Genomic DNA, 6,394 nt, shown 5'->3' with positions numbered 1-6,394 from the left:
AATCCTTTCTCAAGTTTCCAAATGTTATTATTTTGTATATTCTTGTTACTTCAAGAGTTTCAGACCTTATATATAATTGTGACAATTATTTCACATTAATGTAAATGTTTATGGCCTTGATACGCATTTCCATTTCTCAATGAGAACACCAGCAATTTACATAAGTAAAATACTCTGTACCATGATTTATTTATGTGTGAATATGGTTGAATTCCCAATGGGAAATTCACTGGAAAATACTTACATAATTTTAGCTGATCATCAAAAATGTAAGTTTCCCCAGTTTAGCAATAGCATCCATTAATCTGATCTGGAAAACAACATTTCAAAGGCAAATCATTAAAGCATTTTTGCAAGTTTTACAACTGTGAAAATCTTGTTTAACATCAGTTGGAGACATTATGACTGTTCTGTCATAATTTAGAAACATGAGGGTCTTGAGAACAAAAGAGAATCTGTAAAACACTGCTCTAATGTAGAGACATTTAAATTAATGATTTGTGGCAATCACACTTTTAGAAATTGTGGGAATTGTTCAGTAATAATTCAATGCTCTGAAATATAAATTTTAATCTTACTGAACTGAAGTTAACATTGCCACTGAAAATCAGACCAAAATAATCAATCAATCAACTCACTCAATATGCATGGACAAATCACTTGTTATATAGGTGAAAGATTATTATGAAAGAATAATTCTAATGAATCTTCAGTTGTAAAATTTGCAAATAATATTTTAGATTTGAGACAATTATAAGTGCTTTTGAAATATGGGGGCCAGGGGGGTTCCAATATTTCTAAATACATTTCCGTTTGTTAATTAAATCACCTGACTTTTACACAGTGCTTTGTTAAGGAGTTCTCTTTTCAATATGTTCTGTTACTATCTTGGATTTCAGCTTTGCAATTGCAGGCCCCATTTGTTCCTCTCTACCCAGAGATGGCTTTTGAGTGTTAAACACAGGAGTTAAGATGATATGCTATTCTTAGCTGAATTGAAATGCCACATTGCATGACGAGAACCAACGAATGGAGTACTGAAATATTTGTGTCCAAACGATTTGCCAAAGTCAGGGATATATCATCAGGTATAACATAGAAAGAATATTAACAATTTGCATTGCGGGGAATAAAACTAACAAATGCAGACTTGATTGATCGAGTATGCAATAAAACATTTTGAACCTCATAATCTGAACGTGTTGTAAAGAAAACAGAACTTTGTTATTGATTTTTAAAATTCCAAACATTAAGGTATATTGAGAATGTAATCCATTACTTATAGTTCATTCATGCATATGTTGTATATCTTCAAGTTGCTGTTTTTAAATTTTTTTCCCATTTTCAAAAGATATTTTATCTTTTTTCCAGATTTTTAGCTTTTCAACTACAAAAATGACTGATTCCAGGTCATAAGAAATTGCTGTGGGTTTCTGATCGATTTCCAGGTCATAAGAAATCTCTGTGTACATTGAACATTGTGTCAGCCTGGCTCACTTGCCTCTGAGTCAGAAGGTTATGGGTTCAGTCCAAGTCAGGATTTGGAACTTATACAGTCTAAACTGACACTCCAATGAAGTGCTAGGGATGTGCTGCATCGTTGGAGGTGCTGTTCTTCAATGAGATATTAAACCGAGGCCTGTCCAGGCGGGCATCAAATCCCATGAAAGTATTTAAAAAGAGGAGGGACTTTCTCCCCATGTACTGGCCAACAATTCCCCCAAATAACATTGTTATTTCACTTTGTGGCTGTTTGTGGAACATTGCTGCGCTCAAATTGACTGCCACATTTACCAACGAAGCACACAGTCATTGCCCTTTACTGTATATCCTGTGGAGTGCTTTGGGACATCCTTCTGACGTGAAAAGTGATATTCCAAATATAGATTATTATTATTCACGCTATGTGCAGGCAGTACTGCTAACTTGACTTTCTGTGTAACGTGCACAACTCCAGCAGGATATATTCTACATCGTGAATAGAAATGGGAACCCAAGCTGAATTTTTGTTCCCTAACCAGGGGAGGCAATGGGGCACAACTCAGTGCCCCAACTGCTGGCCCAGCTAAATTTAGCTAACTGAGCACAACATTCAAGTTTTTACGATTTCACCATGAATTTCCAGATTATTGGGTTAAAAATAATTTTCTCCACAAAATAATTCTAAAACAATTCCTTGGCTTCCAGAATGCACGTGGAGCAGTCATGTAATTGGCATGCAAATAGTGCATTCTCAAATGGCTTCCGAACCCTACAACTGCGCAGCACTGTACAGATATAAAATACTTCAGGCCTTGTTCTTGGAGTGCATACTTCTTTGCATCTATCTCCCTCACTTGATTTTTTCCTGGTTTTGACACAACTAGTTGACCCCAAAAAAAGTTAAGAGCGAGCCATGAGCTACAATATACAATCTCAAGCTCCTCAGTCGTGAAAGACAATGTCTCACAGGGGGCCTTAGAAATATATAACATTTTAAATGGAATTGAAGAAATAAATCCAAAACAATACTCTAAAGTGAACCAAGAAAGTAGAGCATAAATTTAGTGTTGTAAAGGGCAATTTCAGGACAGACACCAGAATGTTTTTATTTATCCAAAGGGTAATTAATGACTGGAACAGGGTGCCAGGAAGCGAGATTGAGACCAGTATACTGGAGAGTATAAAAAGTAGTTTGTTGTGGTGGGAAGATGGTAGGTTGGGTGTCCTGAAAGGATGAAATTAAATGGGCCAAAGATCTTTCTTCATCCAACCATTCCTGGGATCTTGTGCATACCCAAGATTTGTGTTTAAAAAACACCTTTAATGTTCATTATTTTTATGGAATAGTGCAACTTTTCTATACTGTATTATAAAAATAGGGGAATATAATTTTGATGTTTTATTTGAAAAAAAAGGTCTTTGAACTTGTGTTTAAATTAAAATGCTGCAGTACTCATTTCAATCGTTAGAGGATCATCTGCTATTTACATGTTTCAGCAAGAGCTTTCCTGGAGGAAAAAAATCAGTTCTACAACATTATAATATCTGGCAAGCCTGTGTAAAGTACTTGAAGATATAGATATTTTAATATTGACAAATTCTAAATGAGATTCCCTTGAAAATTTCCCCCTTCACCCCAAATTCCCCATGTAAAAACACAGGCTACAATTTTGACAGAGGAATCAATTCCTGGTCTAGGGCTATAAAATCTGCATATTTATGATCAATTCAATAACTTGAAGGAAAATAGTTATAGGCTGAAGACTGCAGGTTGTTTTATTATACCTTTGGACAAAATCCATTTTTTTAAAATGGGAGCAGTCACCTGCTCTTTGCAGGCTATAATCTGTGCTTTGAGATGCCAGCAAGCAATACTGAAACTGTTCTCTCACATGCGATTGCTTTTCATCCAATCATTTTTAGTGTTACAGTAAGGGTATAATGAAAATAATATGTGAAGGTTGATTTCGTATTCAGCAGAGGCATTTTTTTTACTTTCAACAAGTATAGTGCATCAAGCCAGAATTGAAACTTCAAGTCGGTGAATACATGTATTTTATTTTCAATTCTCTTTCAGCTGAGTTGTTTGTTGTAAAAAGAGGCCATTTTGACTATTTTGATTTTACAAAGATTAACAAAGAATATACAGCACGGAAACAGCCACTCGGCCCACCAGTCCCTGCCGGTGTTTATAATCCATACGAGTTTCCACCCACTCCATACTCCCTCCCATACTACTAGGAGTCCTGTAGCTAAGTGGTTAGAGCCCTCACCTCGCAAGCAAGAAACCTGGGTTCGATTCCCAGCAGGGCAAAACCTTGGGCAGGTTTGCTTACTCCACATGCCTGATAATAATCCCTCAAGAAAAAAAACACCATAATAATTTGGCTACTCAATCCACGACTGTTTGAGGGTTGCTGAATGTGCGGTCAAAGAGTATTGAGATGTGCTTTGAAGGAGGCAAGGGAGGCAAGACAAAGGAATTGGGGGCTGCTGTTCCAAAGGGTGGGGGCAGAGAAGCTGAAGGCCCGACCGCCGATGGTCGGGTGGGCCGGGTGGCAGACATGGAGCAGGTCGGAACCCGCTGTTTGGAGGGAGCGAACAGGTTGATCTAGCGATGATATAAGACAATTTGTCTGAAAATTTAAGTTTGTGCAGGATGCCGTAAAATTCGTAAATTGTCTCAATTTGGAAGCTGGTCCTTAAAATTTTATACAAAATAATCTTAAAGTACATCAAGTATTGGCGGAGGTTTGGGTATCTGAACATTAGAGCAGCGATTATCGTCAAAGTTAAGGCATGGATGGACAAATTCAAAGTTTTTTTCAGTACAACCATGTTCTACTTGATAAGAGACTTAGTGCACTGACACATGCTAATACAGAGAAAGCTGGTGACTTCCCAAGTGGACCTTCTCAGAGCTGCCGTCTCAATTGGTGCTGAATCTCCAAGGAGCCATCATCATTGGTTTTCAAAATCTTGGTAATAGGCTACAGTTAATCACGGGGATGGCCTCAGGGAATTTATAGATGTTTAGTGTTCTGTCCTCAGGCAGTTAATTATAACCTATGAGCAGATGGACCCCAAAGAGACTCGATACGAGTACTCAAGCTACTGATTTGTCTCTCATGGGTCAGTGATTTCCAGTATTGCTCCACTTATGATACCCATGGTAAGAACTTCATGCATTCTGATATAATGTAGTTCTTAAAATCACTTAATTGTGATTACTTATCTGTTCAAATTGTCAAATTCTGAATAGTCTGAAATGCTATGTGAATAAAGTCAATATAGATCCAGGAGAATTTCCCCCCACATAAGGAAATGCCATTAATCTTACCCTCACCTCTCTGATTTCAATGAACTTTCTCAGTTGGTGTCTCAGTAAAAGAGATATTCAAAGAGAAATACAAAGAGCACAATGACACGTGCATAAGCATGGTGACAGAAATGCAATGTTAACACAGAAGATGAGATCCAATACCATAGCTGGCACACACACCAAATATCTAAAATTTTAATAAATTTCCATTTTTCCATAACATTAGCATCAAAACGAACTGCTTATACAATTGCAATAACAGCAACAAAATTACATTTGTACAGCGCCTTTCACGTCGGGAGGATTTCCCAAGGCACTGGACAGTCAGTGTTTCAGATCCGAGCTGGGGGTCGGGACTGGGGAGGGTGGAGGGTAGTGGGGGAAGGAGGATGATTGAAAATACATCAAGACCCTCCTCCTCGAAGAGGAGGGTTTTGAGATGGGTCTTGAAGGAGGCAAGGGTGGGGGGAGGCAGAGGGACCGCAGGATAGAGTTCCAGAGGGTGGGGGCTGGCAAGACTGGGGAAGTGAAGCAGGTCGGAGCCTGCTGAGGTTGGGAGAGGGCAGGATGGTAGGGAGTTAGGAAATCACAGAGGTAGGGTGGAGTGAGGCCATGGAGGGCTTTGAAGGTGAGGACCAGGATCTTGAACTGTAGCCTCTGTGTGATGGGAAGTCAGTGGAGTCGGGCAAGGATGGGGGTGATAGGATCATGGAGCCTAGCGCAGGAGAGGATACGGGCTGCAGAGTTCTGGAGGGAAGAATTGAAGGCCGACAAGCAGGGAGTTTGCATAGTCAAGCCTGGATGTTATGAACGCCTGTATGAGGGTTTTGGCATCCTGCAGTATGAGACAGTGGCGGAGCCAAGAGATGTTGCATAGGTGGGGGAAGGCAGAGCGGGTCATGGCACGGATGTGGGGTAGAAAGGATAGTTAAGGGTCAAACAAGACGCCAAGGTTCTGGACTGGCATAGTAAGGTGGAGTGTATATCCATGGATGGCGATGCTGTCAACGCCTGAAGTGGAGGTGGTTTGAGAGGTACGATATGAACTTTTCAAGGATGGAACCATGAAGGTTGAGGTGAGAGGAGAGGCAATGGATGAGGATAGAGTTGTCAACGGTATCGAAAGCAGCAGAGAGGTCAAGGAGGACAAGGAGGCAGAGGAAGCCCTGGTTACAGATGGACAGAATGTCATTTGTCACTTTGACCACAGCTGTTTCTGTGCTGGGTGGCACGGAAACCCGATTGGAGTGGTTCGTGAAGGGAGTGGCGGGAGAGGAAGGTGCGAAGCTGGGAAGAGATAACTCATTCCAGGACCTTGGAAAAGAAAGGGAGGATGGAGATGGGGCAGTAGTTTGAGAGCAGAAGTATGGATGTGAGGTTAATTTATAAATCACTTTCATAGATGTTAAGAATCAGTATACATTCGGTCTGTTATGTCTAAATGCAGAAGTTTTATGCATTGTGTGTAAATCATGTGTAAACGCATTTGTATACAGGAATTACAGAGTACAAAATCTTGGCATCCTGCTGGACCCCAAACTGTTAAGTTTCAAGCCTTACATCTGTTCCATATGCAAAATCTTCTTCCAC

Source organism: Callorhinchus milii, unplaced genomic scaffold (genome assembly GCF_018977255.1).
Source record: "Callorhinchus milii isolate IMCB2004 unplaced genomic scaffold, IMCB_Cmil_1.0 Scaffold1, whole genome shotgun sequence".
In the NCBI taxonomy this organism is placed as follows: Eukaryota; Metazoa; Chordata; class Chondrichthyes; order Chimaeriformes; family Callorhinchidae; genus Callorhinchus; species Callorhinchus milii.
The sequence above is the reverse complement of the archived record's forward strand: the minus strand, read 5'-3'. Positions refer to the sequence as shown.